This window comes from Rutidosis leptorrhynchoides, chromosome 2 (assembly GCF_046630445.1).
Source record: "Rutidosis leptorrhynchoides isolate AG116_Rl617_1_P2 chromosome 2, CSIRO_AGI_Rlap_v1, whole genome shotgun sequence".
Taxonomy (NCBI): Eukaryota; Viridiplantae; Streptophyta; class Magnoliopsida; order Asterales; family Asteraceae; genus Rutidosis; species Rutidosis leptorrhynchoides.
In genome coordinates, this window is record NC_092334.1 from 469,099,545 (window position 1) to 469,124,922 (window position 25,378).

Sequence of the window (25,378 nt, forward strand, 5' to 3'; positions counted from 1 at the left end):
CAACGTGTACGCTTCTCAAATAGCATACGTCCGTTAAAAGGCTAGTGCTCTAGCTCGGACGGGGATATCAAGCCCTATGGATCCATATACAACTACTCGCTCCCACCAGTTCTTATAACCGGCAGTTACTAATTACCAAAGCTAAGGGATTTTCGGTTCAAACTCAGTGTAGAATTTAGTATGTACTTGTATCCATTGCGTTTAAATAAAGTGCATGTATTCTCAGCCCAAAAATATATATTGCAAAAGCAATTAAAAAGGGAGCAAATGAAACTCACCTTAGCAGCATATAAAGTCGTTCACCAAAATGTGACCGAAACTCGGATTACCAAATAACCGTAGATCTCAACGTATCAATATTGAGATTCAATATTGTAGAAAAGTACGTAGTCGTAACGGAGATGATAAACACTAGGTTTGATTCATAAATATAACCCTGAACATTACCCATAACCTCCTTGGCAATAACCCATAATTTCCTTAGCTCTATCCAGCTCGTAAAACTCATTTTTAAAATGACACACTCATGACTTCGTCGTAGTATTTTATGTATAATAATACTACTAATAATAAGATTAATAATAATAATAATTAATCTTAATAATAATAATAATAATAATAATAATAATAATAATAATAATAATAATAATAATAATAATAATAATAATGATAATAATAATAATAATAATAATAATAATAATAATAATAATAATAATAATAATAATAATAATAATAATAATAATAATAATATAAATGTAAGATGTATCGTGTATGTGTATGTGTGTTCTTCAAACTGCCAAAATGATCGAGCTTTTATAATGTCGCCTGAAAATCCCTGCCATGCGATCGCATGGATGTTGTGAGGGGACTCCATGCGATCGCATGGACCCCTTTTCCAGCTTACATATGATTTTGTAATTTAGCTTGTCGACGTAATTAAATATTAATATATATATAATATATATTTAATTTATATAATTAATTATATATTATATTAAATTTATGTTCATAGTTGACTTGTAATTTTTATTTCGATAAGTCGTACGTCGTCACTCGACTTATGTCCCGGTTCCGGTTTTTTGAATGTCCCTTCGTACGCTGAGAAAACTTGTACATTACATTTTGGGACACGTACCTTAGTCAAAATATAGCCTTAAATTATCCCTAAATTATATCGCTCAAAATATAACTTATACATTTGAGTGTTTTGGTCATTTACTTCTATAAATCATCGTCTCGCTATTTGTTAAAATACATTTTTACTGTAGCAATTCACTGTAGCAAAGTCAATTTCACTGTAGCAAATAGTGATTTTCGAAAATACTGTAGCATTTTGGGTACTGTAGCAATTTGAAAATACTGTAGCAAATTAGTGTTTTACTGGTTCATCTTAAACGCATTAGTTAACTTATATGAATATCAATCGAATCAATAAACGAATGTTACCATCATTTACTAAATAACTTGAAATTATATATATGTATATATCTTTTTAATATACATAAATCAGTTGTTAAATACACATTGGAAGTTATTTATAAATAAATTTTAATAATAAATATTTCAACTTATCATATATATTCAAATAGATATTTAAACCAATAAGTTTAATGTACGGTATCAAACAATTAATACATTGTTACCTTTTCAAGTTATAGTATATATGTATCTATTTACATATAATTGTTCGCGAATCGTCGAAAACAATCGAAGGGTATTTAAATATATAAAAGTAGTTCAAAAATTTTGAGATTCAGTTTTACAGACTTTGCTTATCGTGTCGGAAATGTTAATCATACAAAGATTAAGTTTAAATTTGGTCAGAAATTTTCGGGTCATCACAGTACCTACCCGTTAAAGAAATTTCGTCCCGAAATTTGAGTGAGGTCGTCATGGCTAACAATAAAAATGTTTTCATGATGAATATGAGTCGATAACTAGAGTTTTATCACGGTTGAATAATATAGATACAACAATCTAATTACTCGAAGCGTATGAGAGAAGTTATCGTAATCAAGTGAAATGGAGAATAGAGATGCGTCTTATCTCTTGATGTAGTAACAATTGATTTCCGGATTTTAAAGAATAGAAAATCTTCATAATCTAAATAAGATTTGATTCTTCAGAATTTGCGGAAATTAGGAGTTTTTTTGATTAAATGCGTAATCTGCCTCGATTGCTATGTCTGATATTTCTCTTATAAATTGACTACTTCCATTTCATTTATTTTCACCATTCCTATAATCTTCTTCCTTATTTCATACTTACAAAAGATTTGTGAAAATGCTTCATCCAGTTCTGATTCTTGATATTTTCTTGGCTATCATATCATTCATTCTTCTTTTTCATCTGCCACCAGAGGAGGTTATCTTCTTCTACTATTACCTTGGGGTTATATTGTTTTTCATTCTCCCGTGTCTGTATATTGCTATACGCATTGATATACACAGTTTGTAATTTCGGGGTTGTTTTCGGGCTTCATATTTTCCATTATATTTTGGAGCTTCATGCTTTCGTTTTCTCTTCCCGACTTTAAGTCAAGCGAATAATGGTCCAGAATTCGTAGCTATTCATTTCGGATTGAACATAGTTAATGTTCTAAGAAAGAAATTGTAATGGCATGATATTGATTTGTCAAATTATCAGAATATCTGGAAAAGACCGAATCATCAAGAAAAATATTTTCTTGATATGTTTAGAGGTTAAATAGAATGAAAGAGTTATGTAACATGGTTCATGATGAGGGTATGATCTGAGAACCTTTATCACATTCCATTAGAAACTCAGCATGACTTACTATAATATAATCACGTTGATCAAGTGTCATTATATTATACTAACTCATGCTTCAGCTCCCAACACCACTTCCAAAATATTCATATTTTAAACTTGAAAGTTTCAGAATTTAGAAACTAAAATAGTTTCTTTTATGATGTAACACAGATATCGCAAGGAGAAAATTGATTTCCAATACGAATAATTATGAAATTATCTCTAGAAATATGGAGGATATTTATTATGAAAGATACGATGATATCTTAGAATTTCTAATATCAGAGGATGATGAAGAATATTGTCCACAAGGGTTTAGATTTGGAAGCAAGGTATTCGTTAATGGCTTCAGCAGATACTGAATCATTTGGATTCTTTGAAGGCAGATTTCGTCCTTGTGATTTATCCAAAGCCTCTTTCATACTTTGCTCAATTCGTTTTCCAGTTCCAAACTTTCTCTTTTTCTGAGCTTTGCCAGCACACTATCCTTTATCATCAAACTTTTTACTGTTAAGGTCGTTTACAGTTTTTGCTGCTTTATCAGCATTTTTTCAAGATTTCAAGAACTAGTTAGTAGTTTAAGGTGTTTTTCAGAAACTTCTCATTCGAAATCTGTAAGTCTAGAAGATCGATGTTATCTATATATAACTGTTGTAGAAGAAAATGCTGCAAGATTCAAAATACTGATTGTTAATTCCCGGTAGTTGTAATGGCAATTATCGTTACAAGATGTGGATGAGTACATGATAGGGTTTCAATGAACAATTATAATAGTTTTTCGGAGAGACTTTACATCACGGATTAATGAATTTGCTGGTACCTTTACTGTTAATGTGGTGCAACATGAAAGGTTCTCCAGTAACAAAAACGTATATGCCAAAATTACAAGTCTGAAAGGTCGTCGTTGACTGGTTGAATGGTTGATAATACTGGATACTTTTGGAAAGGAATTGCAAGGTTATTTTTGGTAAAAACAACGCTAATGGATCTTGCACAGATTTAAAGTCAAAGTATAGCTTTGAAAGATGTAGAGATCTAAGAATGATATCACTTGTTAAATCTTGACTTGGATTTTGATCCGTCAATATCAGAATATGTAATTGAATTTGTATGGAAATGATTGTATATCGCTGTGAGCATAGTTAATAATTTTTGAATCAAAGTTGAAGAATGTACAGTATAACATTTTAATTGTGAACTTATATATTTCCCGGAAATTACCTACCCGTTAAAGATTTCACAAGTAATATTTTGTACAAAAGAATTTTTATTACCGTCTTTATGAAAATATATGTATGTATATTTTCTTCAGATGTAACACAGATTTAATGAGTTAATATCATATTAAGCTCATTTAATTTTCGGCTTGACTTAGAAATGATTAATCTCTAAAACATTAAAGATTACATAATATTTGCGGAGTATTTCGCTAATGTAATCGATACTTCATTATTTATTCTTATTGATATTCCTCGGTGAAGGATGTTAATGCTCGTGGAATTTTTGTGAAGCTTACAAGGCACAGATGATGTTTTCTGAAAAGTTTCGAGTATATTGAAATTGAAAATGTAAAATCAATTATGTAATTGATTAATACACTTGGTTTATTATGAAATGGAATTCTTTGGATTGAAACAGAGATTGTAGTTAACGAAGGTTAAGTTGTTAACGAAGGATGTACATCATAGCATATTAGTAATATGAATTTAACCGAGTAGTATTTACCCTTTTTCATTTCATACTTAATAGCTTAGTACGAAAAGATTTATGATGGTTTTAAAATATATATAAGATATACATATAAATTCTTCAGAGGGAATGAGTTAATATTTCATAACTCGTTGATACAAATATACGCGTTATTGACTTGTAATAATATCCACGGTGCTTTCTTGAACTGGCGGAGCTTTTGATGTTAGAAGTACTGATGATTCTAATGATGTTGACAGCACTAACTGTGCTGGTGAGGCTAAGGGTACTATTGATGCTGTTGGTAAAACAAGTCTAGCTTGTACCTTACGCATCATTCTTGTCAGGGTTTCTATTCTTCCTTCTATTTATCTGATTTACGGTTAGAACTGGGATAAATAATCTCTAAGATTTTAGAGATTACATAATCACCGTAGAATATTTCTTCGATGAAGTTATGAATCAGTACTTCATCATTTATTGTTGTTGGCACTCCTTGGTATCTATGGTGCGTATGATGTTGATATCCGAAGTACAGTTTTTAGATGTGATATTGAGGTGTGGGATTCAGATGTGGTTGTTGGTGGTGGTAATGGTACTGTTGTTGTTGATGATGGTGGTACTGGTTATGCTGATGGTGCTGCTACTGGTGTTTGTAACCTTTGCACCATATTCTCCAAAGCCACTACCCGAGCGCGAAGCTCGTTGACTTCTTCTATTATACCGGGATGATCGGTGGTTCGGACGAGCGGACGAATAAGATTTAGAATGTGAGATAGTATATAATCATGACTAGATACTCTGGAAATGAGAGAGAAAATAGTATTACGAACAGGTTCGCCGGTAAGTGCTTCAGGTTCTTCACCAAGAGGGCAATGTGGTGGATGGAAGGGATCGCCTTCTTCTTGTCTCCAATGACTAAGTAAGCTACGAACCCATCCCCAATTCATCCAGAATAAATGATGGCTAATTGGTTGATCCATTCCGATTACACTGTCTTCGGAGTTTAGGTGAATAACCAGATCGGAATAGCTGTCGGAATTTAAGGAATTTGAACTAGATACGGGATCCATCTTGTATAATTAGGGAGATGATTTTTTTGATATGAATTAGATTATAGAATTTAGTTTGGTATTATTCAATACATAATTTACATATGTATATATAATACCAAATTCCATAAATCACTGAGAAATTTTCGGAAGATATCAGGAAAAGTTTACAGTAACAGATACGCTAAGATATGAATTTCTGTCTATACACTATTTATGCAATAAATGCATGAAAACGTGTCTAGACTTAAGAATGATAAGCATGTAATTTCCGACAAGAAATGATTAGCAAAACTTTTAACATGCAGACACGGTCGAAGTCCAGACTTACTAATGCATCTTAACAACTATCAGTTAGACACATTAATGCAAGACCTGGTTCGCTAGGACTAACGCTCTGATACCAACTGTGACGATCGCTCCAAATCTATATGGACGAACACGTCATTCATCGATTTCATTGCGAGGTATTTGACCTCTATATGATACGTTTTGTAAACATTGCATTCTTTTGAAAAGGCACATCATAAATGAATATTTAAATCCAAGGTTTTCGACATCTGATGATTTCTACATATAGACCATCACCTTAGTATAATAATTTACAATAATACTTCCATTGACAATGCAATCAAAATAAGATACATGGTGATGATTTGGTGAATGCAACGTTTCCTTGAAAAATATGCCATGTATGAATCCATGCACATAGCTTGTCTAACATATAAGCAAACAGCGAAAGACTTCTAGGGAACCTGAGAATAAACATGCTAACAAGTGTCAACACAAAAGTTGGTGAGTTCATATTTTTAATGTTGCGCATAATATGTATATAAAGGTGGATCACAAGATTTCAGTTGTTCAATCCAGAAACGTTTATCAAAATATTCTACAAAATTGAGCACCCTGGTAACTAAACTTAACGTATATATAATTTATACCCTTTGTATAATCATCTTAATAATACACGTAAACCAACGTGTACGCTTCTCAAATAGCATACGGCCGTTAAAAGGCTAGTGCTCTAGCTCGGACGGGGATATCAAGCCCTATGGATCCATATACAACTACTCGCGCCCACCAGTTCTTATAACCGGCAGTTACTAGTTACCAAAGCTAAGGGATTTTCGGTTCAATCTCGGTGTAGAATTTAGTATGTACTTGTATCCATTGCGTTTAAATAAAGTGCATGTATTCTCAGCCCAAAATTATATATTGCAAAAGCAATTAAAAAGGGAGCAAAAGAAACTCACCTTAGCAGCATATAAAGTCGTTCACCAAAATGTGACCGAAACTCGGATTACCAAATAACCGTAGATCTCAACGTATCAATATTGAGATTCAATATTGTAGGAAAGTACGTAGACGTAACGGAGATGAAAAACACTAGGTTTGATTCATAAATATACCCCTGAACATTACCCATAACCTCCTTGGCAATAACCCATAATTTCCTTAAACTCTATCCCGCTCGTAAAACTCATTTTTAAAATGACACACTCATGACTTCGTCGTAGTATTTTATGTATAATAATACTACTAATAGTAAGATTAATAATAATAATAATTAATCTTAATAATAATAATAATAATAATGATAATAATAATAATAATAATAATAATAATAATAATAATAATAATAATAATTATTATTATTATTATAATAATAATAATAATAATAATATAAATGTAAGATGTATCGTGTATGTGTATGTGTGTTCTTCAAACTGCCAAAATGATCGAGCTTTTATAATGTGGCCTGAAAATCCCTGCCATGCGATCGCATGGATGTTGTGAGGGGACTCCATACGATCGCATGGACCCCTTTTCCAGCTTACATATGATTTTGTAATTTAGCTTGTCGACGTAATTAAATATTAATATATATATAATATATATTTAATTTATATAATTAATTATATATTATATTAAATTTACGTGCATAGTTGACTTGTAATTTTTATTTCGATAAGTCGTACGTCGTCACTTGACTTATGTCCCGGTTCCGGTTTTTCGAATGTCCCTTCGTACGCTGAGAAAACTTGTACATTACATTTTGGGACACGTACCTTAGTCAAAATATAGCCTTAAATTACCCCTAAATTATATCGCTCAAAATATAACTTATACATTTGAGTGTTTTGGTCATTTATTTCTATAAATCATCGTCTCGCTATTTGTTAAAATACATTTTTACTGTAGCAATTCACTGTAGCAAAGTCAATTTCACTATAGCAAATAGTGATTTTCGAAAACACTGTAGCATTTTGGGTACTGTAGCAATTTGAAAATACTGTAGCAAATTAGTGTTTTACTGGTTCATCTTAAACGCATTAGTTAACTTATATGAATATCAATCGAATCAATAAACGAATGTTACCATCATTTACTAAATAACTTGAAATTATATATATGTATATATCTTTTTAATATACATAAATCAGTTGTTAAATACACATTAGAAGTTATTTATAAATAAATTTTAATAATAAATATTTCAACTTATCATATATATTCAAATAGATATTTAAACCAATAAGTTTAATGTACGGTATCAAACAATTAATACATTGTTACCTTTTCAAGTTATAGTATATATGTATCTATTTACATATAATTGTTCGCGAATCGTCGAAAACAATCGAAGGGTATTTAAATATATAAAAGTAGTTCAAAAATTTTGAGATTCAGTTTTACAGACTTTGCTTATCGTGTCGGAAATGTTAATCATACAAAGATTAAGTTTAAATTTGGTCAGAAATTTCCGGGTCATCACACAATAAGACAACGTACACTATGAAACCACACTTATTTAAGATACATATATTGACCAACCTAAATATGTATACTTAGGTTGCATTACTCGGCTATAAACCGTACAAGTTAATTGTTCACTTTTCAATCCGAGCTTTATTCAAAGGTGAGTCTACAGTCCCGCTTTTTACATGTTTTCAGGGATGAGAATATACGCTGTTATACTTACATTTTCAAATGCTTTTGTATTGACATGAGTACTATATATGCATATTGAGTTTGTTCAAAAATCCTCTAGCTTGAATACTTTTAATACCTTCGGTGTAAGCACAATTTTGATGGACGGATCCATTAGGTTGACAACCTCACCCACTATAAAAATTGTGGTGCATTTACTTTGAACATTAAATACATTTAAACAAGTGTATAACATTATACGAGGTAAGGCATGTAAAGACCCGTCCTAATCCATAAGGACGAATACAATAACATATGATTACATCGCGAGGTATTTGACCTCTATATGATACATTTTACAAACATTGCATTCGTTTTAAAAGACAATCTTTCATTACATCTAAAGTTGACAAGCATGCATACCATTTCGTAATATCCATCTATAAATGATCTAATTTTTCATTTACTTAATCATAATCTTTACTGAACTTAACGACTTAAATGCAACGTCTTTTGAAATATGCCATGAATGATTCCACGTAATATATTTAAAATGAGCTAATGCACAGCGAAAGATTTCTTTTATAACTGAGAATAAACATGCTTTAAAGTGTCAACCAAAAGGTTGGTGAGTACATTAGTTTATCATAATCATTCATTTCCATCATTTTAATAGACCACAAGAATTTCATTTTCAGTTCTCATAAATATACGTCCCATGCATAGAGAAAAAAATCATTCATATGGATTGAACACCTGATAACCGACATTAACAAGATGCATATAAGAATATCCCCTATCATTCCGAGAAATCCATCGGACATGATAAAAAAATGAATTCGAAGTACTAAAGCATCAGGTACTTTAGATGGGGTTTGTTAGGCCCAATAGATCTATCTTTAGGATTCGCGTCAATTAGTAGATCGGTTTACTAATTCTTAGGCTACCAAGCAAAAAGGGGCATATTCGGCTTCGTTCATTCAACCATATAATGTAGTTTCGATTACTTGTGTCTATTTCGTAAAACATTTATAAAAATTGCGCATGTATTCTCAGCCCAAAAATATAAAGGGTAAAAAAGCAAATGAAACTCACCATACTGTATTTCGTAGTAAAAATACATATAACGTCATTGAACAAGTGCAAGGTTGGCCTCAGATTCACGAACCTATATTAATTATATATATTTATATGTTGTTCAATATTTGTCTAACAATTTAGGTCAAGTCGTAGTGTATCACAATCCTAATGCTCGAGACTAATATGCAAAAGTCAACAAAAGTCAATTTAACTCAAAATGTTTTCCAAAATTTATACATGATTATTATATAGTTTAAATATCGTCGTTTTATATTTTTAAATATTTTTAAAAGATTTAATAGAGTAAATAATATAATTCATTTATTAATAAATAAAAATATACTTTTATATATCTTAAGTAGTAAAATTTATAAAGTTCATTTAATATTATAAATATTATGATAGATTCTATTAAGGTATTTATATTATATTTATTTGATAAAATAACCTTGATAATAATAATAAGTAAAAGTTGTATTATTTTGTAATAATGATTATTATTATTCTATTAATAAAAATATCAATATTTATATTTATTAAAAAAAAGATATTATGATAAAATGATAATTCTAATTATGATAACTTTAATATTTACGATACTATTTAATATTAACTTTAAAAATAATAATTTTATTTAAAATAGTAATAATAATGATATTTTATAATAACAATGACATTTCTATTAAAATGATAATTTTTGTTAAAATGATAGTTTTAATACTAACGATACTTTTAATAATAATAATAATGATAAAAAAATAATAAGAACGATAATTTTATCTAATCAATATCTTACAATATTTTAATTTCATCATGATACTCATACACATTATTTCTTATTCGATTCATTTAATGGCTTTTATTCGTCTTTTATATCTCGTTCGTGTTAATGATAATAATAGTAATTATAATAATTAGGTGTTACTAATATTAGTTTCTAGTTATAATAATACTAATGGTAATAAATATTACGATAATATTAATGATAATACTAATTATAACTTTAACTATAATAATTATAGTAATAATAATAAAATAACAATTTTTAATGATAATACATTTTATGGATAATGATAATGATAATAATCGTAATAATAATAATAATAATAATAATAATAATAATAATAATAATAATAATAATAATAATAATAATAATAATAATTAGATAAAAACTAGAACGACGATAATAACGACGATAATACTAATCATTTTTAATAATAATACAAAAATTCAATTGACTATAACTTCTAATCCATTCATCGAAACCATTCGACATCTAAATGAAAAGTTCTTAATTTTTCGCTAGCTTTCCAATGACATGCATATCTTATACCTTATCTCAACCGTATATGTAACTAATTCAGGATTCAACATAACCTATCTAACGACAATATCAAAAATACAAGCATGCATAATCCTATATACTCGAGCACTAGTCAGGGATACACTAATAATATATAAAATTTAAGTTATGAGTGCTCACGTATCAATATTGAGATTCAATATTACAGGAAAGGTACGTAGACGCAACGGGGATGATAAACACTAGGTTGACCCCACAAGCATACCCCCGAACATTACCCATCACCTCCATAGCTATAACCCATAATTTCCTTAGCCCTATGCTACTCAAAACCAGTTTTGAAATAGCTCGCTCATGACCTCGTCTTAATATTTTATGTAATAATAATAATACTACTAACACTAATAATAATAAGATTAATAATAATAATATTAATCTTTATAATAATAATAATAATAATAATAATATATAATATATATATATATATATATATATATATATATATATATATATATATATATATATATATATATATATATATATATATATATATATATATATATATAGATATCGAGAGATAGATTGAGGGATGGAATGGTTCGGCAGAAAAATGTGAGCTTTATACACAAATCCTGAAACTGACACCTCCACTAGTGCGGAGGTTTTGTGCCCATATGCTCCGTGAGTGCGGAGTTCCCCTGTCCAGCTCATTCCCAATGATTTCAAGGCTGCAGACGGTTTATATATTAATTTAATATATAATATATTTAATTTATATAATTAATTATATATTATATTAAATTTATGTGCATAGTTAACCTATAATTTTAGTTCTAATGACTCGTACGTTGTCACTCGACTTATGTCCTAGTTTCGGTTTTTCAAACGCATATTCGTACACTTAGAAAACTAGCTCTTTATGTTACGCGACGTGTACCTATTATAAATAATTAGACTTAATCATCTATAATTTATATTACCCAAAGTATAACTTCTTTATTTGAGTGTTGTGGTCATTTGCTTCTATAAATCAATGTCTCGTTGTTTATTAAAATACGTTTAATAATACTGAAACATTTTATGTTTAAATTAAAGCATTTGTAATATATATATATATATATATATATATATATATATATATATATATATATATATATATATATATATGTATATATATATTCTTATTTAAAAATATAATTTTGTATATCTTATATATAATTGAAATATCTATTTAATAATATAACGTTTAGTTTTTCAAAACTAATTATTTTTCAAAGTTCATTTCAAAATCGTCTAAGTAATAGAAAGTATTATGTCGTAACACGTTTACGTTATCAATATATATATATATATATATATATATATATATATATATATATATATATATATATATATATATATATATATATATATATATATATATATAAAATACAAAGCCTTAATTAAGTTCTTTAAAACTTATGAACAAATTATCTTATAAAACGTTTTAATGATAAAGTTTTTTTTAAACCAAACTATTTTTGTACGTTGAAACAATATTAAATAAATAAGAAAACTTTATTTTTCCAAAATTAAATATATTTAAGAATCATTTTACTAAAGAGGTTATAATTGTTATATCGTAAAATATTTTAGAAAAGTAAGATTAAATATACTCTTAATAGGTTTTAAGTTTTTGAATTAACGTTTGTAGGTGACACGTGCTATAAAGTCCAAAGGTTAGATGAACGTATGAAATCATCGTAATGTAAAATGTCGATATCCAATTGTCTAAGTTATTTATATTCAACGTTCCAACTTTAAGATGAAAGTCAAAATAGTTATCCTATTAAAATCACGAGGAAAAATGTTGTAAAGCAGGAATTGAAATTCAAATAGGAATCTCCACTAATTCTTGTCTAATTTCCGTTAATTGACACTTTTGTTCTTACCTGTAAATGACTTTACCATTTATTCCGAATATCGTTAAAATGGACGATTTCTCAAATCAATGTGGACTTCTCAACAAAGACTCGTAATCATAATTCAATGTATCTGATAATTCGATCATTTGATATTATCTGTTAATTCCGTCGATAATTATTTTAACTATATTTTGAAACAAATACGTTCATGTAAAGTATTATGTATCTAATACTATGTTAATGTTTTCGAGTTATAACATATATACATATACATATTTAATTATGTCCGTTCATTTAATGGTTCGTGAATCATTGGAGTTTGGTCGGGGTTAAATGAATGTATGAACATAGTTTGAAATCCTTGAGGTTTAACTTAACAAACTTTGCTTATCATGTCAGAAATATATAAAGATTAAAGTTTAAATTTGGTCGGAAATTTCTGGGTCATCACAGTACCTACCCGTTAAAGAAATTTCGTCCTGAAATCTGATTGGGATGGTCATGACTGACAATAAGTATGTTTTCATGACGCATATAAGCTGAAGATTAGGGTTTTATCATCATTGAGTAATATGGATAAAACCATTTAATTTTTGTGAAGAGTACGAGTGAAGCTATCACCAAAAGAGTGAAATGAGTAGGTATAGATTCGTCATATCTTTTGACGTAGATATGATTGATTTCCAAGTTCAAGAGATTTGGAGAAAATCTTCATAATAGGATTTGATTCTTCGATAATCAAGGGAATTATGATCTTTTTTAAATGCGATCATCTGTTTTAATTTCTCTGTCGGATATTTTACTATAAATCCACCTCCTTCGTTTCCTTTTAACTCACACCTTCCATTATTTCTAACTCATACTTTAAAACATTCATCAATATGCTCCATCCAGTTCTGCTTCTTGATATATTCCTAACCTTCCTATCGGTCATTCTTCTTTTTCATCTACCGCCGGAAGAATCTATTTACTTGTACTATACACTTGGTTTTATAGTGTTTTTAGTTCTCCCGTGTCTTTATATTGCTATATGTATTGATATATACGGTTTATAATTTCTGGGTGTTTGTTGGTTTTTATATGTTCTCTTATATTTCGATGTCCCTGCTTCTGTCTCCCATAATCATTGTCATCTCCAGTTAATACTTCCTTTTATTTGCTACGATTTATACCCCAATTTCTGTTTCGGAGCTTTGTCCTTTCGTTTCTTCTTCTTGCGATTAAGCACCGCTTGTAATGGTACAGAATTCGCAGATATGAATTTCGGAATGAACATTGTTAATGTTCTAGGAAGGAAATTGTAATGGCACGATCTTAACTTGTCAAATTACCAGAATACCTCGGAAAAGGCCAAATCATCAAGAAATATTTTCTTGATATTTTAGAGGTTAAATAGAATACAAGAGTCATATAACATGGCACATGATGATGTTATGATCTGTGAATCATCACATTCCATTTAGAAACTCAGCATGACTTACTGTAATATAATCACGTTGATCAAGTGTCATTATATTATACTAACTCATGCTTCAGCTCCCAACACTACTTCAAAAATATTCCTATTTTAAACTCGAATGTTTCAAAATTTAGAAACTAAAATAGTTTCTTTTATGATGTAATATAGTTAGCGCGAAGAGGTAAATGAATTCAGATAAGAATAATTATAAAAATATCTTCAGAAATATGGAGGATATTTATAATGAAAGATACGATGATATCTTAGAATTTCTAATATCAGAGGATGATGAAGAATATTGTCCGCAGGGGTTTAGAGTCAGGAGCAAGGTATTCATTAATGACTTCAGCCGATACTAAATCATTTGGATTCTTTGAAGTCAGGTTCAGTCTTTGTGATTTGTCCACAGCCTCCTTCATACTTTTCTCAATCCGGTTTCCAGTTCCAAGACTTCTCTTTTTCTGCACTTTGCCAGCACACTTATTCATTATCATCAAACTTTTACTGTTAAAGTCGTTTATAGTTTTTGCTGCTTCATCAGCGTTTTTCCATTTTCGGAGAACAAATTCGTAGTTCGGAGTGTTTTTCAGAAACTTCCCATTCAAATTAAGTCCAGAAGATAGACGTTATATATACACATATAACTGTTGGCGTAGACATGCTGCGAGATTTTAAAATACTGATTGCTAATTCCCGATGATTAGTATGGCAATTCTCGTTACAAGATGCGAATGAGTAAATGATGGGGTTTCGGTAAATATAATGATTCTTCGGAAGGTCAAAGATTAGTGAAGTTGTGAATAAGTTTATTGCTAATGTGGTGGAACATGAAAGGTTCTCCGGTAACAAAAGGGCAATCATATATTATGATAAGGCTACTCCGAATGAAAAATTGAAGTTGTCTTGCTGGAGCTGTGATAGAATTTACTACTTTGAAAAGGAATTGCAAAGTTATTTTTGCTAATAAATGCCAAAGGATCTGAAACAGATATGTGTTGAATTATGACTTTGGTTTCGAGAGCTTTTTAAGTACATAACTGTGGGTAATATGTGGTTGGATCATCATCTCGATTGCTCATTATTTGAAGTGTCTTCATAAATTTTCGAAGAGTTTGAACACAGATTATAATCGTTAATATACATTTGATGTTCTAACACAGTTTTGAAGTCAAAGTATAGCTTTGAAAGATGTAGGAATCTAAAAGTGATGGTACCAGTTATATCTCGAATTGAATTCTGGGGTTTCAAAATTAGAATATGTAATTGAGTTTGAATGAGTATGGTTGTTTTGATTTCTATGAAAGAATGTATATTATTGTGAAAGTAGGAAGTATAGTTGATAATTTGCTTAATTAGATTCGAAGAATGTAACATATTAATTGTGAATATATATATATATATATATATATATATATATATATATATATATATATATATATATATATATATATATATATATATATATATATATATATATATATATCGGGTATTACCTACCCGTTAAAATTTTTTCAGAATTATTGTTTTGTACAAAAGAATTTTATTACAGTCTTTATGAAAATATATATGTATATAGTCTCTTCAGATGTAACATAGATTTTAATGAGTTAATACTAAATTAAACTCATTCGATTTACGGTTGGAACTAGAATTGAATAATCCTTTGAAGGCTTTAGAGATTACATAAGTATTCCTTCAATAATATTGAAATTATGAATCAATACTTCGTTATTTGTTGAGGCGTGATGTTGGTTTTCGTTAAATTCTTGTGAACTTCGCAAAATACGAATGATGTTATCTGAAAAGTTTCGGGTACATCGATGATGAAAGTGTAAAATCAAATATATACTTGATTTATTATGAATTGGAATTTGTTGAATTGAGACAGAGATTGTAGTTAACAATGGTTAAGTTGCGGGCGAAGGACGTACATTATTACATATTTGTAATATGAATTAATCAAGTAGTTAAGATTCACGCACAATAGCTTAGCACAGAAAGATTTATTTTTATTTCAAAATATATATATAAAATATAGATATAATTTCTTCAGAGGGAATGAGTTAATTCTTCATAACTCGTTGATACAATATACGCGTTATTGATTCGTAATGATGTCCACAATGATTCTTAAACTGACGGAGTTTGTGATGTTATAGGTGTTGTTGATTCTAATGCTGACTGCATTGACGATGCTGGTGACGCTGACGGTACTGATGATGTTGTTGGTAAAACAAGTTTAGCTTGTTAACCACACACCATTTTTGTCAGGGTTTTTACTCTTCCTTTTATCATTTTGGTTCGCTTAACTGATTTATGGTTAGGGCTAGATTAGATAATCTCTAAGACTTTAGAAATTACATAATCACCGTGGAATGTTTCTCCAATGAAGTTATGAATTAATACTTCGTCAGTTATTGTTGTTGGTACTCCTTGGTATCCATGGTGCGTATGATGTTGATGCTCGTGGGACAGATTGTGAAGTTGAGGTTTACGAAGCGGTTGTGGTTGGAGGTGGTAATGGTACTGTTAGCGTTGATGATGGTGGCACTGGTTATGCTACTGGTGCTGCTACTGGTGTTTGTAATCTTTGCATCATATTCTCCAAAGCCACTACCCGAGCGCGAAGCTCGTTGACTTCTTCTATTACACCGGGGTGATTGTCGGTTCGGACGAGTGGATACATAAAATTTAGAATTTGATGTAGTATATAATCGTGACGAGATACTCTGGAAATGAGAGAGAAAATGGTGTTTCGGATTGGTTCGCCGATAAGTGCTTCAGAATCTTCGTCAAGAGGGCAATGTGGTGGATGAAAGGGATCACCTTCTTCTTGTCTCCAATGATTGAGGAGGCTATGAACCCATCCCCAATTCATCCAGAATAGATGATGGCTAATTGGTTGATCCATTCCGGTCATACTACTTTCGGAGCTGGAGTGGGATTCCATTTCGGAATCCGAGGAACTTGAATTAATGATGAATTCCATTTTGTACGATTGAATATGAAAGGACCCATTCATATACATTATAAATGATTTACAATAGTTGATTACATCGTGAGGTATTTGACCTCTATATGATACATTTTACAAACGTTGCATTCATTTTTAAAAGACAACTTTCTTTACGTCGAAAATTGACAGGCATGCATACCATTTCATAATATCCGCTATCCAATTATAAATTGACTTAACAGTAATCTTTGATGTACTCAATGACTCGAATGCAACGTTCTTCGAAATATGCCATGAACGACTCCAAGTAATATCTTTAAAATGAGCAAATGCATAGCGGAAGATTTCTTTAATACCTGAGAATAAACATGTTTTAAAGTGTCAACCAAAAGGTTGGTGAGTTCATTAGTTTATCATAATCATTCATTTTCATCATTTTAATAGGCCACAAGAATTTCATTTCTTGTTCTCATAAATATACGTCCCATGCATATAGGCAAAAATATCATTCATATGGATTGAACACCTGGTAACCGACATTAACAAGATGCATATAAGAATATCCCCTATCATTCTGGGAAATCCTTCGGACATGATAAAACAACATCGAAGTACTAAAGCATCTGGTACTTTGGATGGGGTTCGTTAGGCCCAATAGATCTATCTTTAGGATTCGCGTCAATTAGTAGATCGGTTTACTAATTCTTAGGTTACCAAGCAAAAGGGGCATATTCGGCTTCGATCATTCAACCATATAATGTAGTTTTGATTACTTGTGTCTATTTCGTAAAACATTTATAAAAATTGCGCATGTATTCTCAGCCCAAAAATATAAAGGGTAAAAAGGCAAATGAAACTCACCTATTGTATTTCTTAGTAAAAATACATATAACGTCATTGAACATGTGCAAGGTTGGCCTCGGATTCACGAACCTATATTAATTATATGTTTTTATGTGTTGGTTAATATTTGTCTAAAAATATTAGGTTAAGTCATAGTGTACCACAATCCTAATGCTCGAGACTAATATGCGAAAGTCAACAAAATTCTATTTGACTTAAAATAATTTCCAAAATTTATACATGATTATAATATATTTTAAATATCGTCGTTTTATATTTTTAAATATTTTCAAAAGATTTATTAGAGTAAATAATATAATTCATTTATTAATAAATAAAATTTTATATTAAAATTTATATAATAAAATATACTTTTAAATATATCAAGTAATAAAATTTATAGAGTTCATTTAATAGCATAAAGATAATATGATAGGTATTATTAAAGTAATTTATTACTCGTAGTAAAATATGTTTGTATCACATATTTATTTGATAAAATAATATCTATAATAATAGTAAGTAAAGGTTGTATTATATTGTAATAATAATTATTATTATAAAAATATCAATATTTATAATTACTAAGATGACATTATGAATAAACGATAATTCTAATTATGAGAACCTTAATATTTACGATGCTTTTTAATATTATTTTTAAAATAATAATTCTATTTGATATTTTATAATAACAATGACATTTCGTTAAAATGATAATTTTTGTTAAAATGATAGTTTCAATACTAACGATAAATTTAATAATGGTAATGATAAAAATACTAAGAACGATAGTTTTATCTAAATCAATATCTTACAATATTTTAATTTCATCATGATACTCATACTCATTATTTCTTAATCGTTTCGTTTAATAGATTTTAATTGTCTTTTATAACGTGTTCATTTTAATGATAATAATAGTAATCATAAAAATTAAGTGTTGCTAATATTAGTTTTAATAATATTAATGATAATAAATATTATGATAATCTTAATGATAATACTTAATAACTATTTTAATGATAATAATAATAATAATAATAATACTAATTATAATTTTAACGATAAATACGATAGTAATAATAATAAAAATAACAATTTTTAATGTTAACACTTTTTATTGATAAAAATAATAATAATAATAATAATAATAATAATAATAATAATAATAATAATAATAATAATAATAATAATAATAATAATAATAATTAGATAAAAGTTATAACGACGATAGTAACGACGATAGTAATAATCATTTTTAATAATAATACAAAGATTCGATTGACTATAACTTCAAATCCGTTCATCGAAACTGTTCGATATCTAAATGAAAAGTTCTTAATTTTCGCTAGCTTTCCAACGACATGCATATCTTATACCTTATCTCAACTGCATACGTAACTAATTCAGAATTCAACATATCCTATCTAATGGCAATATCAAAAGTACAAGCATGCATAATCCTATATTCTTGAGCACTAGTCAGGGATACACTATTAGTATGTAAAAATTAATTTACGAGTACTCACATATCAATATTGAGATTCAATATTGCAGGAAAGGTACGTAAACGCAGCGGAGATGATAAACACTAAATTGACCTCACGAGCATACCCATGAACCATACCCATCACCTCCATAGCTATAACTCATAATTTCCTTAGCCCTATCCTACTCATAAAATAGCTCGCTCATGACCTCGTCGTAATATTTTATGTATAATACTTAATAATATCACTCCTAACACTACTAATACTAATAATAATAAGATTAATATTTAATAATCTTAATATTAATATTAATAATAATCATAATATAAATATAAATATATAATATAGAGAGAGTACGAGAAGATGGATGAATGAAAAAATAAACTGGAACCGAAATCGTGATTTTAAACAACCTGACCCTCACCTACCCCCCATGCGATTGCATAGGGTTTGTGAGGTAATTCCAGGCGAGTGCATGGTTAAAAAATCATGGACACATTCGCATAATAAGGCTGCCGACATTTCTTTCCTTTATACAATATACGTTTATTTATATATTAATTAATATATAATATATTTAATCTTTAGAATTAATTAAATATTATATTATATTTACGCTCATGGTAAAAATATAATTTTTACAAAAATGACACGGTCGTGGTCTCACGACTCATGTACCACTTTCGGTTTTTCGAGTGCACTTTCGTACTTTTAGAAAACTAGCCTTTTACGTTACGCGACGTGTACCTTTAGTAATAGTTTGATTTATTCATCAATAAATTACTTTGTAAAAAATGTATCTTATAAAATTTGAGCGTCGTGGTCATTTGCTTCTATAAATCAGTGACTCGTTGTTTACCAAAATTTATTATTTTAAATTGGGACGTTTTATGACTAAGTTAAAAAAATATATATATGTTTTTATTTAAAATTTTAAGTTTGTACAATATATATATATATTTGAAATATTTATCAAATGATATAATATTTAGTCTTTCAAAACCAAATAGATTTCAAAGTTCGTTTTAACTCGTTTTTAAATAATAGTAGCTATTTTACCAAATAATGTTTTTAATATGAAAACTAAAGGGTTGCTTTATATAGGAACTTGAGTTAATCAAGTAAAGTATATATTTGAAATTTAAACGGAAATGATTACTAACTTTTGACTAACTAACGTTAATGACACTTTTGTAAATCACTTTTATCAAATATTCCGGATATCGTTAAAAAGGAAAGGTTTTCAAAATCAAAGTGGACCTCTTAACAGAGACTCGTAATCCTAATTCAATGTAACTGTTAAATCACTCATTTGATAACATCTTCTAATTCCATCAATAACTATTTGAATATATATTTTGAAACGATTACGTTTATGTAAAGTATTATATGTTTAATACTTTGTTGACATTTTCAAGTTATATTATTTACATAAACCTATCTATTCATATATGTTCATTTAATGGTTCGTGAATCATTGAAATTTGGTCGAGGTTGAATGAATGTATGAACATAGTTTAAAATTGTTGAAATTTAACTTAACAAATATTGCTTATCGTGTCGGAAACATAATAAGATTAAAGTTTAAATTTGGTTAGAAATATCCGGGTTGTCACAGTACCTACCCGTTAAAGAAATTTCGTCTCGAAATTTGAGTGGAAAGGTCGTGAATGATAATAAGTATGTTTTCATGATGCATACGGGCTAAAAATTAGAGTTTTATCATCAGCGAATAATTTGGATAAACAATCCATTTATATGAACAGTACGAATGAAGCTAACATAGAAGAGTGAAATGAGTAAGTGTAGATTCATCTTATCATTTGACGTAGATATGATTGATTCCCAGATTTCAAGGGATTTGAAAAAAATCTTCTTAATAAGATTTGAATCTCCGGTAACCAAGGGAATTAGGATCCGCTTTAAATGCGATCGTCCATTTTAATTGTTCTGTCAGAGATTTTCTTATAAATTTACCTCATTCATTTCCTTACAACTTACACCTTCTGTTGATGCATTTTATACAAGTCCCTAGACATCTACCCACGTCCATTGCCGGTACAACAGTTTACAGGCCACCATGATTGCTCGTTATTATCCTATCCGTGTTTGTATGTGGTTACAGGAGCTGCAGGAATGAGATTTGGATGTTTGACTATGTTAGACTTAGTCAGACGTACGAGTGAAGCCTCACTAGTACGGCTGACAGGCTCATACGCACGGTTGATGCTGAGCTAAGTCACAATTACAACCTAAATGAGAAGACACGAGTGAGTGATCACCCGTACAGCTGATGAAGCCAACTCGTACGTGTGATGGATGAATCGTATGGGTGAGTCAACAGTAGGGGTATATAAAGTTTTATTTTCTTCATTTTAGGTTAAGCTTCTCATTTGTTACACACACTTAGATCTGGTGAGTTCCTCCGATTTTCTCTCAGCCCAAATCACCTAGGTGGTGAATAATAGCTATAGGTGTTGATCTAATCATACTTGATTTAGTTGTGGTTTGACTAAATTAATCCCAAAAGGCTTAACCTATTCACTAGAGGGTTTGATTCGCTTATTCCGCCATTATGTGAGTTAAATCTGTTAATTTCTAAGTTCCTAGTCATGTTTCATCACCTTCTATTCTTTCCCCCTCAACTCATATTTTAAAGTATTCATCAATATGCTCCATCCAGTTCTGATTCTCGATATACTTCTAACTTTCATATCGGTCATTCTTCTTTTTCATCTACCGCCAGAAGAATCTATTTACTTCTACTATACACTTGGTTTCATAGTGTTTCTAGTTCTTCTGTGTCTTTATATTGCTATATGCATCGATATATATGGTTTATAATTTCTGGTTTGTCGTTGGGCTTTATATCTTCCCTTATATTTCAAAGTCTCTGCTTCTGTCTTCTATAATCATTGTCATCCACAGTTAATGCTCTTTTTATTTGCTGCAATTTATACCCCAATTTCTATTTCGAAGTTTTGTCCTTTCGTTTCTTCTTCTTGCAATTAAGCACCACTTGTAATGGTCCAGAATTCGCAGATATGAATTTCAGAATGAACATTGTTAATATTCTAGGAAGAAAATTGTGATGGCACGATCTTAACTTGTCAAATTACCAGAATACCTTGGAAAAGGTCGAATCATCAAGAAATATTTTCTTGATATTTTAGAGGTTAAATAGAATACAAGAGTCGTATAACATGGCACATGATGATGTTATGATCTGTGAATCATCACGTTCCATTTAGAAACTCAACATGACTTACTGTAATATAATCACGTTGATCAAGTGTCATTATATTATACTAATTCATACTTCAGTTCCCAACACTACTTCAAAATATTCCTATTTTAAACTCGAATGTTTCAGAATTTAGAAACTAAAATAGTTTCTTTTATGATGTAATACAGATAGCGCGAAGAGGTAAATGATTTCTGATAAGAATAATTATGAAAATATCTTCAGAAATATGGAGGATATTTATAATGAAAAAATACGATGATATCTTAGAATTTCTAATATCAGAGGATGATGAATGATATTGTCCGCAGGGGTTTAGAGTCAGAAGCAAAGTATTCGTTAATGACTTCAGCAAGTACTGAATCATTTGGATCCTTTAAAGTCAGGTTCAGTCTTTCTGATTTGTCCACAGCCTCCTTCATACTTTGCTCAATCCGTTTTCCAGTTCCAAAACTTTTCTTTTTCTGCGCTTTGCCAGCAAACTTCTTCATTATCATCCAGCTTTTACCGTTAAAGTCGTTTGTAGTTTTTGCTGCTTTATCAGCATTTTTTCCATTTTCGGAGAACCAATTCGTAGTTCGGAGTGTTTTTCAGAAACTTCACATTCAAATTTAGTCCAGAAGATAGACGTTATATATACATATATAACTGTTGGCGTAGACATGCTGCGAGATTTCAAAATACTGATTGCTAATTCCCAATGATTCGTATGGCAATTCTCGTTACAAGATGCGAATGAGTAAATGATGGAGTTCCAATAAATATAACGATTCTTCGGAAGGTCAAAGATTAGTGAAATTGTGAATAAGTTTATTGCTAATGTGGTGGAATATGAAAGGTTCTCCAGTAACAATAAAAGAGCACGCATATATATCAGGGTTATAATAAGGTTGTGTCAAATGAAGAGTCAAAGTTGACTTGCTGGAGCTGTGACAAAACTGACTACTTTGGAAAAGAATTTAAAAGTCATTTTTGCTAATAAATGTCAAAGGATTTGACACAGATATGTGTTGAATTATGACTTTGGTTTCGAGAGCTTTTTAAGTACATAATTGTGGGTAATTTGTGGTTGGATCATCATCTCGATTGCTCATTATTTGAAGTGTCTTCAGAAATTTTCGAAGGGTTTAAACACAGATTGTAATCGTTAACATACATTTGATGTTCTAACACAGTTTTGGAGTCAAAGTATAGCTTCGAAAGATGTAGGAATCTAAAAGTGTACCGGTTATATCTCGAATTGAATTCCGAGGTTTCAAAATCAGAATATGTAATTGAGTTTGAATGAGTATGATTATTTTGATTTCTATAAAAGAATGTGTATTGTTGAGAAAACAATGTGTATAGTTGATGATTGCAGAATCAGATTCGAAGAATGTACCACATTAATTGTGAATTTATATATCTCTCGGGTATTACCTACCCGTTAAAAAAAATTTCACAATTAATATTTTGTACACAAGAATTTTATTACAATCTTTACGAAAATATATATGTATATATTCTACTCAGATGTAACATAGATTTAAATACTAAATTAAACTCATTCGATTTACGGTTGGAACCAGAATTGAATAATCCCTTGAAGGCTTTAGAGATTACATAAGTATTTCTTCAATAATATTGAAATTATGAATCGACACTTCGTTATTTGTTGAGGCATGATCTTGGTTTTCGTTAAATTCTTTTGAACTTCGCAAAGTACGAATGATGTTATCTGAAAAGTTTCGGTTACATCGACGATGAAAGTATAAAATCAAATATATACTTGATTTATTAGAAATTGGAATTTGTTGAATTGAGACAGAGATTGTAGTTAACGATAGTTAAGTTGCGGGCGAAGGACGTACATTGTTGCATATTTGTAATATGAATTAACCGAGTAGTTAAGATTCACACACAATAGCTTAGCACGAAAAGATTTATTTTTATTTCAAAATATATATATATATATATATATATATATATATATATATATATATATATATATATATATATATATATATATATATAAAATATACATATAATTTCTTCAGAGGAAATGAGTTAATTCTTCATAACTCGTTGATACAATATACGCATTATTGATTCATAATGATGTCCACAGTGATTCTTGAACTGACAGAGTTTGTGATGTTATTGGTGTTGTTGATTCTGATGTTGACTGTACTGACGATACTAGTGACGCTGACGGTACTGTTGATGCTGTTGGTAAAACAAGTTTAGCTTGTTAATCACACACCATTTTTGTCAGGGTTTCTACTCTTCCTTCTATCATTTTGGTTTGCTTAACTGATTTATGGTTAGGGCTAGATTAGATAATCTCTAAGACTTTAGTGATTACATAATCACCGCGGAATGTTTCTCCAATGAAGTTATGAATTAATATTTCGTCAGTTATTGTTGTTGGTACTCCTTGGTATCTATGGTGCGTATGACGTTGATGCTCGTGGGATAGATTGTGAAGTTGAGGTTTATGACGCGGTTGTGGTTGGAGGTGGTAATGGTACTGTTGGCGGTGATGATGGTGGTACTGGTTATGCTGCTGGTGCTGCTGCTGGTGTTTGTAATCTCTGCACCATATTTTCCAAAGCCACTACCCGAGCGCGAAGCTTGTTGACTTCTTCTATTACACCGGGGTGGTTATCGGTT